At 49.7% G+C, this 11,613-nt stretch overlaps 1 protein-coding gene across 2 annotated transcripts in view; it reads left to right on the top strand.

Annotated features, from left to right (window-relative positions):
• Nucleotides 1-11,613, top strand: part of St3gal4 (ST3 beta-galactoside alpha-2,3-sialyltransferase 4) — a 52,877-nt gene that overhangs the window by 2,488 nt on the left and 38,776 nt on the right. Inside the window, exon 1 of one of the 2 annotated variants that reach the window (XM_031345284.1) lies at nucleotides 9,343-11,532. The exons of the other annotated variant lie outside the window; for it this stretch is intronic. The gene's annotated coding sequence lies outside the window, so the exon portion shown is untranslated. Of the gene's footprint in view, nucleotides 1-9,342; nucleotides 11,533-11,613 lie in introns of those variants that run through there. 2 annotated transcript variants of the gene reach the window in all.

Here is an 11,613-nt window from a genome sequence, read left to right as displayed (position 1 = left end):
CTCAGAAATCCGCCTGCCTCTGCCTCCCAAGTGCTGGGATTAAAGGCGTGTGCCACCACTGCCCGGCCGAGACCCTGTCTTAATAACCCTCTTTTGGGATTATATCTCTCCAAGATAGCTCAGTGGTTATAAGAGCACTGAGTAATTTTACAGGGGACCCAGGCTCAATTCCCAAGTATCCATATAGTGGCTAATTCCAGTTCCAGGGAATCCAACACCCTCTTCTGGCTAGGACTGGCGGCCCAGGATGAGGAAGCCCCCAGTGCCTTCTAGGCCCTCTTCCCTTCCCTCTCTTGCTCCATTCTCTGAACCAGTGACTCACTCACAAAAGCGCCTTGGCCCCTCTACCCTACCAGCTGTTTTAGTATCATAGGATTTCGTTTTCCGGGTAGAATTAAGACTCGGCCCCTTTCTGGAATCATCAGAAATCCTGGGAAGGACCTCCTTTCTTCCCTGGGTATGGAGGATCAGGTCAGTCCTGCTTCTTAGCTCCATCTTGAGGCATGGCCAATCTGCTGTTACTCCACGGGGCTGGCATCTGCCCCTGTTCTTCAGGCTGCACCAGGCCTCTTTTCTCTCCTCAGAGTACCTTCCCCAAGGCTGCCCAAGGAAGTAAGAACCCCTGCTGTCATGGTTCCAGGTTTATACTGCACGTTGAAGGGAGGGCACCTCTCCAGGTAATACAAGACAGTTATAGTCATTGTATTAACACAGCAATTAAAAACTGTCAAGTTCAAGGCCACGGGCTTAGAGCGGGAGCATGGGGCCCTAAGAAGGTCTGGAGGCTGAACCTACAGATTTTGAACAAGGTGGAGCTGCAGCCATTAGAAGATAGATTTGGACATCAGAGGGCAGAGCAAGTGAGAGGTTCACACTTCCTGCTCCACTAGCCAGTATTGAGTCCCCTAACACCAATTCAGCCACTTCCCTGCAATGAACTGGTGCTGTTCAGCCTAGCTCCTGTTTCTCTTTGCTCTAGCCCTTAGGATCCCCCTTCTTCCTAAAGATCCTTGTTTCTGACCCCAAGATTTTAGTTTCCACCGGGAAATAGCTAGTACATGGCTGTGTCATTAGCTTACACCTCCTTTTGTTAGCTTTTTCCAGAGAAGCTCCAACACATCTCTGTGTGTTCAGCCCACACTCCCACCCTCGCCCCCATGAGATGGAGAGTGTCTTCCAACCCTCCATACCTTCTACAGTCCTGAGGTGTGTCTGACTAATGCAGGTGGAAGTAGTGGTGGCACGGGGTCCCGAGGAGTACGGAGGTCTCAGCCAGAGCCTGGTCTGAAATCCACACAAGGGCTATATTGGGTTGAGGCTTTCAGGATATGGGGTCCTGTGCAGCTCTTCCTACCTGATCCCCAAAGCAGCCATGCAGAAGGCAGATGTGACTGTCTCCGTTGTGAAGCCCTTGGATCTGCTCTAGGCTGGGCAGGGAGGAGGATGCGGCAGCTCAGTCTTGGGATGAGGCACGGGTCTAAGTGCAGCTCAGTGAATTTCAGGAAGCCCAAAAGCCGTTGAAGCTTGAGGCTATCCTTTCCTGCTGAGCCCAAACACAGTATTTCTGCTTTGGACCTAAGTCTTCCTCCAGGTGCTGTGGTGATGCCACTTGTACCTACAGGCTACAATTTTATACCATTCTAAGAATACTCTTATAATAACAAAGGCACATAGGGCTAGGCATGGTGGTTCATCCATGTAATCCTAGTATTTCTCAGGTGGAGGCAGAAGGACCAGGAGTTCAAAGGCTGGAGGCCAGACTGTATTACGTGAGGTTTTTGTTATTTTTGTTATATATATTTTTTTGACTCAAACAATTTATTAGGGCTAGCAAGATGCCTCGGTGGGTAAAGCACTTGTTACTTAAGCTTAAGAGCCTGAGTGAGTCCCCAAGACTTGTGGGAGGCCAGACTGCATAGTATCCCTCTGTAATCCCAGGGCTTTTATAGTGAGGTGGGAAATGGAGACTGGAGAATCACCGGGGACTTGAGGGCCAGCTGTCTTGGCATGTGCTGTGTGAACAACAAAGAGTCCTTGTTTCAAACAAGGTGAAAGGCTGAGATTGTCCTTTGATCTGCACATATATACTGGTGTGCATCCACAGCCACATGTGCATGCATGTGAGAACACACTATTTAAGGGAAAACTGAAAAAGACGGCAGGAGGGAGAGCATCGAAGTACATTTCTGTCACCCCTTGCAAGCCTCTTTGTAAATGAAATAGGCTGGGGAAGAAGGCAATTACTCTACCAAGGTCACACACCACTCTTGAACTGTGGGGCCCACCCGGGCTGAGTGTGTTTCCCAAGCCTGCACTTTTCAGCCCTGTGTTCTCCACTTCTGAGCTGGAGCTTGTCTTAACCAGTCCCATCAGATATATATACATTTATAAAAGAAAGACGTCAAGGTCACGGTTACTTAGTATCAAAAGGGGACACAAATCCAGGCCTCTCTATGCTGCCAGAGCCTATGTCTAGTTGGGTTTCTCATCCCTTTCAGTGGGGCAGGCCAGGGCTCCCCCACTCCCTCTCTCCTTCCCTGCTGGCCCCTCCCAGCCCAGCGCCTCTCCTCTTTCCCGCCGGTAATTACTTCCATCTGCCCCGCCTGCCTGCTCCTCTTATTCCTTGGAAATGCCGCCCACAAGGCTGAAAAGACTTTCTTGGGCAACCGCCTAGACACGTGGGGAAGGGGAGGGGCTCTGTTGGTGTCTGAGCCTGGGCACCCACCCAGGTCACCGTCCCGGTGCAGCGTCTGGACTTAGAGAGGATTACCCATACTGTCTGGTGCTCCTCAGTGCCCCGTCTGAGCCGACTCACTGCCAGAGGGGCTCCTCAAAGACCCCCATCTTGTCCTTTTGAGTTATCCTCTGCCCAGGAGGAGGGATGCTGGGCTGGGCATGCGCTGGTGTTGAGGATTTGTGGAATTATTGGTGGCATAGCCTGGAGGGGTCCTGGAGCTCTGGGAATGGGAAAATTCAGCTACAGTTAACTTTGATCCCAAGTGATTGTCACAGAACCAGAGGGAGGAGATGCACGTTTTTACTTTGCTGGTCTGTTCATTTCCTTGTCGAAGACTGTGCCAGCTGTGTAGGGAGAGGCAGCAGCTAGGGGCTCTTCAGATGGCCACCTGCAAGTTTTGGAAGCCTGCTGTGTGATGGGCCATTGAAGGTCATTGAGACACATCCGTGACCTTGACAGAAACAGGGACAGTGCTGAGGAGAGACGAGAACAGGAAGGCATGTTCGTAGAGTGGAATGGATCTGAACACTTAAGGCATTTTCCTCCTGGAAGGCTTAGGACTTCAAGCTCTAAGGTCTTGTCTGCCTTGCTCACTGTGTAGCCTTAGCTGTCTTAGAGCTCACTTATATAGATCAGGCTGGCCCTAGAACTCATAGTTCTGCCTGCCTCTGCCTCCCAAGTGCTGGGACTAACTGTACTGTCTACTGCTCTTGGCTCTCACTGACCTTTTCTTATGGCCTGAAATGATTACTAGCAAATAGTTGCTCGATAAACATTTCTTTGAGGAGTTAATAGAAAAATGTACTTTAGGCTTTCTAGCTTTGTCTTTACACTGCCCAGCCCCATCTCGTGCTAGAATATGGGTGAAGGTCCTGTATTTGGATATAGGCAGGCCCAAGTCCCCAAGGAGAACATGCCCCTTCGCTACTCTAAGTTCAGGTAGTTACCCCTTTTTAGTAGCTTTCAGATCCCTGCCAAGGGTAGTCATAACCTCACTTCCTGTTCCTATGTCAACTTCTTGTTATTTGCCCAAGAAAGGTGTCTTGGGGGCTGAGCGCTCAGTTGGGTGGCGTCTGCAGACTCAGGGCTTTGTTCTTATATCCACATACTGGAGTTCCAGCTAAATCCTTCTAAAACTGGGACAGAGGGTTTCTTAGCTGAAAAAAAAAAAAAAAAGTTTGTTTGCTTTCTAAACCTCTATTCATCTCCACTAAGTTTCTCCTGTTCCTGGTAGCATGCCATATGGCTTTGTCACCTCTCAGCCTTTGCTTATATAGCCTTGCCACATGGCTTGGTCATCTTTGGTAATGACCATTCTGAATTGCCTTTGTTCTTCAGGTCACCCTGAGCCAATGTTCTAGGGAGGCTTCCCGAGTCCCTCTGCTTTCTCCAGTCTGCACACATCTCTCACCTGCAAACCTGAGTCCAGAAGGAATCTCCGAGTGCGGGCAGAGCCAAAGGCTCCTCTGAGATGCTGTGAACCCCGGGGATTTGTGTCTCTGGGGACAGACAGGCTGTAGGCCCTTCCTTCCTTCCTACCCTCAGCAGTCCTTGTTAGCAATATTTACACCTCCACGAAATTAACACTTCTTAATGAGGTAGCACTTCAGATAATACTCAGTGCCTCCGATATAGTACTGGACAAATGCTGGCTAGCCTTCCTTTATCCCAGGGGAGACTTCCTACCTTTTGGCCCTGGGGAAGAAGGGCATTGAGCTGGGCAAGACTCCGAGCCACTTCTGTGTCCTCTGTCCAGCCAAGTGAACTCAGGCAGATCTTGCTTTTTGATTGGCTTTAAATTAGCACGCCTGCTTGTCTGTTGAGGTACAGATATTAGTATCTGCATCACTCAAGGGATTTTACATTGCAAAGTGAGATAAACATTCCTTTCCCTGGAAGAGACCCCAGAGGTAGATATTAGTGTCGGCTTGCTGGAGGGTGAGTGGTCCATCATCACCATGTCCTCTGCACTAGTACCTGACTGGTACCTAGGAACTGCTCCATAATGCTTCCTTTTTTTTTTTTTTAGTTATTAGTTTTTCTGAGACAGGGTTTCTCTGTGTGGCCCCAGCTGTCCTAGAACTCACTCTGTAGACCAGGCTGGTCTCGAACTCAGAAATTCACCTGCCTCTGCCTTCCAAGTGCTGGGATTATAGGCATGCACCACCACTGCTCGGCCATATGCTTCCTTTTACAAGTAATGGAGAAAACTGGTCTCTTTTCTTGTTCAAGGTCAAAGGCAGGGAGGGACCATGTGGGGCCACGCCTGAAGTGTGACTCTGGTTTTCTAACTCCTGAACCCCCTCCCCACTTCACACACACATTGCCTTTCCTCGGCCCATCCGATTTACATGGTCCCAGTTGTTGAGGCTAATCTCTTCTGGGGCATGGTGGGCCCCTAAGATTTGGTGAGTTAAAATGAGGGGTCTGGAAATGCCCAGTGTGCTGGATTAGACTGAACTGGCCATGTTAATTTGAGAGGGCAAGGGCTGAAGGCCTTGGGGACAAGAGTGTGTTGATGGAGTGTGGGGACTATCCTTAAAAACATTGTGGGCTCTTTTCTCTAAATTCATTGTCCCTTCTTCTGGACCCCCTTTTGCCCACCTGTTTTATCTCTTTCAGATCTCCAGCACTCCCAGTCCTCCCAGTCTTGCCCCAGAAGCATAGAGAGAAAGAGGGAGGGAGAGAGAGAGAGAGACAGAGAGAGAGAGGGAGGGAAGGAGGGAGGGAGGGAGAGAGAGAGGGAGAGAGGGGAGGGTAGAGAGGCACACACTCAGAACCTGGGATTCCTTGCCTAGAGCCTGGCACTATGTTGGCTGCTCCTGGCCTAGAGTTGGCTTCTTTGTTGTCTTTGGGACCTTGGCTTTGCACTGGGGCTTTGTTCTCTCTTAGAGACCAGCTGGTTCCTTGCTGTGGTCCAACACAGTGGTGACTGATCCCCGGCCACCCATTCAGCTGCCCAGGGCCCTGGGGCCAGTGTTTGTCCCCTGTCTTCCCAAATGGAGGCGTGTAGGGGCTTCCTGCCCAGAGTTTCAACCCTGCCAAGGCGGAGGGAATGGGGAACAGCTGCCTTGGCTGATTCTGGCTCCGTATGGATTTGGTTTGACAACAAAGCTCCCTCTGTGTGTCCTCAGGCCCCTTATGTAACTAGGGTGGGGGCAGGGGAGGTACAGGAGGAGATGGAGTTAGAGACACCAGGAAGGGGCTTGGGATAGAGGAGAGCTGGTGAGACCACTAAGGAGAAGAGTGAGTGAGGCGGAAGAGTGGAGGTTTTGACTTGGCCTCTGTCCATTTCCTGCCTCCAGAAGTGGGTAGGGCATGAGTTTCAGGCCTAGCACCCTTTCTTTCCTCCCCTTACACTCTTTCCATCAGCTAACATCAGCTAAGAAAGGGCTGTGGGCCCAACCTGTTTGGGAGTGAGACCAGGTAGGGTTTGGTAATGGGTCCTAGAAGTTGGTCCATGACTCCACTCTTTAACTGAACTGATGCCAGAAAGCTGGGTAGGGGCGGCATGCGCTTCCACTCAGCGAGGCAGAGTCAGGTGGATCTCAGTGAGTATGAGGCCAACTTGACCTACAGAGCTCAAGTTCGAGGACAGCCAGAGCTACACATAGAAACCAGGTCTTGAAAAACAAACAAGAGCTAGGCGATGGTAGCACACACCTTTAATCCCAGTACTTGGGAGGCAGAGGCAGGTGGATTTCTGAGTTCGAGGCCAGCCTGGTCTACAGAGTGAGTTCTAGGATAGCCAGGGCTATACAGAGAAACCCTGTCTCGAAAAACCAAAACCAACCAACCAAACAACCAAACAACAACAACAAAAAAATAAAAATAAAAAAAAAGAAAGAAAAACAAACAAGGAAAAATAAAATAAAATAAAATAAAATAAAATAAAGTGCTTCATTTTCTTCCCTTGCCATTGAGCCTCTGTTCCCTGTCCTAATCCAGCCCTGCTTCCAGGACCTTGGGCTCCTTCCTTCTGCAGTGATGGGGAGGCAGCTCTTTTCTGCACCCCGCCAGGGCAAGAGGTGACCAAGCTGGCCACCTTCCTACTCCACTCAGCCTGCAGGTTAGCACCACCTGTGGCCCTGTCCCCTGCAGCACCCAGTTCTCTACATCACTGTCTCAGCAGCTGTCCAGATCGAGAGGGAAGAAAACATCCTTTCAGGAGCAGACTAACAGGCCAACTAGGCCAGCTGAGCTGGCTACAGCCAGGTGTGCCCTGGAGTTGGGGTGGGGACCAGAGCCTGGGACCGGATCATTAAATGAACACTAAAGAGACCTAGAGAAGATGTGGTGTCTCTGGCCTCTCTTGTCTTACAGGGAGCCTGTACCCCGGGGGTATTCTTTTCTCTGTGCCTCAATTTCTCAGTTTTAATGGTACACCTTGTTGTTTATTCTCTCTCTTTTAAAAAGATTTTACTGCACCTGGGAAAGTGCTGCAAGGGCTATGCGTATTGAACTTGTAGGAAAGTATGGTTCCTAAAAGGGTCGGGAGGAGGACTACTGGCGAAGATATCAGTTATCCTGAGTATGGGTTTGGGATCTAATAGATAGGGATTTGTATATGCATCCTTACCCATGGCTCTGTTGCAGTTCATGTCGAGTCTCTACCCAGAGGTACTCCATAGTGCAATACTGAGCCTGCTGCTCCATGGGGGAGTAGGTATGGGGTATAGCCCAGACATGCTGAACAAACCTGGCCTCTTGTCCTCAGTCCCTAAGCACTGATTGGCTAGGGTCTTATGCTTTTACTGCCTCCTTCTAGGCCTGGGTGCTGGAATGACCCTGTGAGTGCTGAAGCCTCGGGATTAAGCCCACACTCTGTATGAGCATGGTGGGTAGGCTTGTGGGCAGGGGGGAGGGTGGGAGGCAAATGGGGAGGACCTAGGGGACCTAGGGCTTTCTAGGTTTGGTACTCAGTGAGCTGAGGGGTCAGTTCCTCATATAGATTAGGCACAGGTACAGGGCTGAACAATCCTGGAGGACGGTATGGTAAGTGCAGGCTGTGAGTGTCGGGCCACTCACTCCCTTGGACTATTGGCATAGACTTCCCTAGGGACCCTCTCAGCTTAGTGGGGACACTTCCAAGGGGTTCAACAGTGTGGCTGAAATGTGTCTCCATCTGCCCTGTATCTTCCTTCTGTTTATATTCCTGTGGCCTCCTCTTTAGTAGCCCCCTTCCCACTGCCTTTGAAGATGACAGCAGGTGATCTTTCCTCTTAGAAGCTGAGTTTGGAAGGACAGAAGTCTGCAGGATCAGGGATTCCCTTTATCCAACTTTCAGAGGTCCCCAGAGAGAAGATGTAGCCACTCCCTGCTCCTGGAAGCTCCGGGCTCTCTGGCAGATAGCTCCAGGGACCTTCAACCAACCAAACAAACAGCAGGAGGCAGAGCTGAAATTGACGAAACCAGAGAGCAATAGAGCAACCAAGGAATGGAGGAAGAGAGTGCACTGGCCTCCGGGGCCCAGCAGACCTCAGAAGCTGTACGTGGCTGTGGAGTGGGTAGGGCAGGGGAAGGCATGGGAGCTGGGTTTGTGAGCACTTGTGTGTATGTAGGACGCCATTATGTTGCTGTGTGCGTTCATAGTAACGGCCAGTATGCACTGAGAGGTATGTGCGAGTTGTGGCCGTGGAGGGCTTAAGTGTTACGGAGCAAATCGAGTTTGACTAAGGGAGGGGCCACCCACGTCCCTTGGTTCTATGATATAATGAAGCTGTAGGTCCTCGGACGGTAATTTCTACCCTCCCCTCAAGGGTTAGGTGGGCAAGAGATGGCCCTGGGTACGCTCTGAAAACCTGAACACCAGACCCAGAGGGTTTGTGGCTCAGGGACTTCAAAGCCAGGTCTTTTCCTGCAGCACCCAGAACACCAGCCTCTCCCCTCCCTTCCGTTCCCCTCCCCTCCCCTCCCCTCCCCTCCCCTCTTCCTCCCTTCACCTCCCCTTGCCATCTGTGTGTGTGTGTGTGTGTGTGTGTGTGTGTCCGTGTGTCTGACCAGCTCCTCTATCTCTTACTGCTGAGGACTGCCCACAGAGTGCTTCTTATTAACCTCTCCCTTGTCTGGAGACAGGCTGATATAGTAAGGGGAGACCTGGCCTTGCCTTCCTCCCTCTTCACATCCATCCAGGAGGCCCTTTGCTCCCACACCACCACCCACTCTTCTATAGCCCAGCCTTTCATACCTGCTTCTACCTTTAATCCTGGGGTCTTCTGAGGAATCCAGAAAGACTCTCTCTATGGATACCTAGAGACTTCCTTGCCACTGTGGACCATTGGCCCACTTAGAGCTGACCAGGTATTTTGGGGCGGGAAGGAGGGAGTACAGACCTGCAGAAATGACCTGGATTTGGGGAGAGGCTTCTGACATCAAATGCTGCTCCCAGGGACTCCCAAATAACAGCTGACAGCCAGCAGCAAGTGTAGAGCTCTGGGTACACCTTTGTTCACCTTTGTGGGGATTCTTGGACTGCACATTTCCCTACCTTGTCCCTGCTTAGTGAATTAGGGAGCATAGATAGTTTCCCAGCTTACAGAGCTTTGATTTAAGGTAAAATAAAAAGTTATAATGACATGTGAAGACTTACAGTGATTTAAAAAAAAAAAAACAAACCTTTTCTAATATATAAAGGCAATACACACTGAGTAGAAACTGTATTTTGAATTTTGCCCTTTACCAGGCCAGTGATATGCAGGATGACTATCTTGTGATGCTGGCAAAGGGCACGCACTATAACCCTTTCCAGCCACAGAGTCACAAAGTGAACATTGGTGCCCTCCCCACAGTACACTGGGATGTCAAGATAGGATGCTTAGCATGTAGATCATAGATATAAAATTCATTTTAGAGTTGCAGTATTTTCAGCTCATGAGGTTTTTTTAGGATCTAAAAAAGTCCATTGTAGGCCAGAGTGCCTTTATCTGAGCAAGAGAGGGCCATTCACTACAGAAGGAACAAGATGCTGCTTAGAGAGGGTACTGTCTGGAGGGTTGGTGCTGGTACCGCCTAGACTAAGAGGGTCTGCTCATGGTCTAGCTGGCTGGCTGCATCAGGTGGAACCACCCCAGAGCCTGGACACTGACTATCAACTGTCAGAGATGCTGCACTTGGAGAGAGAGGAAAGAGTAGGTGACCTTCCTTCCCAGTGTGCCTGTGAACTGTCCAGATTTGGCTGTGTTCTCAGGTGTGGGTGTGAATGTGGTCCTGGGGTTGTGATCTCGGGCAGGAGACAACAGACACTTGCCATCCATAAATACAAATGAAAGAGCAGGAGTGCATGAAATGGATCAAACATTACATGAAGTTACTCAGGGCTGCACAGTTGCTCCAGGAATCTTTTAAAATGTAACCCAGGGGTATCACTCCTTTACTAATACCCCGCTGTGACTTTATGACATCTAAACAACCCCATGTTCCTCGGGTGGCCTGTGCAGGGTCTTAGCTCTCCTGGTACTCATGGTATCCTTGATACTACATTTGGCTATCTCTGACCATCTTTACATCTGACAAAATTGGGTCTTTGTGTTTTTCTCAGTCTGAAACATTCTGTCCCCATCCCGTATAGATCTCAGGTTAAAACCAGATTCTTTGAGAGATGGCCCTAACTAGGTTGCAGAGGACCTGCCCAGTTACTCTCTGCACCATTGCCCTGAGTCTGTGGCTTCATAGTATGATGCATCATTACACTACCTTCATTTCTCTATTTGTCATATATCTGTACTTAAATATAAACTCTACCTATGTGGACCTGTTGTCTTGTTTCTAGCTCTTGGTGGTAACCTAAGACAGTTCCGTGGATGTAGGAGGCAGTGATCCAAGTTGGCTTTTTTGTTTCTGCTCTGTGCCCAACCTTTTTGTTTGTTTATTTGTTTGTTTGTTGAGACAGGGTTTCTCTCTGTGGCTCTGGCTGTCTGGAACTCACTCTGTAGACCAGACTGGTTGTGAACTCAGAGATCTGCCTGCCTCTGCCTCCAGAGTGTTGGGATTAAAGGCGTGCACCACTACCTCTCAGGCTCTTGTATTTTTTGAAGCTTAGGGGAATGCACTAGGACAGAGGTTGTTCTCCTAGACCTGTTCTTTTGAGGAGTAGGTAAGGGAGGTATTGCTCATGGCTCTCCTGCTGCCTCATGGGACTACTCTGTAGGTGACCTCACTTCGGGGTTCTGGCCAGCAAACCTAGAATCAGAGTCATCAGAGCTGGTCACCAGGTGCAAGATCAGTTCCTCTGAAACCACTGATGAATGTGAGAGCAAGAGGAAGTGATGCACAGAATTATAAACACAGATAGATTGGCCCTAGCAGCTGTCCAAGGGATGCTCTGATGAACTCCTGTCCTATTGTACTCCCAGGTCTTTGCAGAAGACATGGCTGTCATGTGTGGTATTGCTAGCCTATACAGAGCTGCTGTGTGCTTTAGAAATACCCTCTCCATCTGCCCATCTGCACCTGGCCCTGAACCATATACCAAGCAGAGAGGGCTGGATGATCCATCCAGAATAGTATGTGTATATGTGTGTGCATGCCCCATGTGTATTTGTGCTGGCTATGTCCTTGGAGTGGGACACAAAGAAGACTAAGAAGAGCAGGTCTATGAGTGAGGAAGGAGCTGCACATGTGTCCTTTAGACGAGATCAGCTGTTTCCACCTCAACCACAAACCTAACAGCCACTGTTCTCTGCCACTTTGAGTCACTCTCCCAGATGGAGCTGCTGTGTTTTCACCCTCAGTCACACAACAGGAAACCTGTGACTTGGAGGCTCAAAACAGATGGATAGTTCAGAATTCAGGTCCAGGTATGTGAGACTCTAACACTGTAGTCTTTATTATTTATTTTATATCTCTCTTCTTCACACTGAGTTCTTTTTTTTTTTTTT

The sequence above is a fragment of the Mastomys coucha genome, unplaced genomic scaffold (genome assembly GCF_008632895.1).
Source record: "Mastomys coucha isolate ucsf_1 unplaced genomic scaffold, UCSF_Mcou_1 pScaffold23, whole genome shotgun sequence".
In the NCBI taxonomy this organism is placed as follows: Eukaryota; Metazoa; Chordata; class Mammalia; order Rodentia; family Muridae; genus Mastomys; species Mastomys coucha.
Note: the sequence above shows the minus strand (reverse complement) of the source record. Positions and strands in the feature narration are given on the sequence as shown.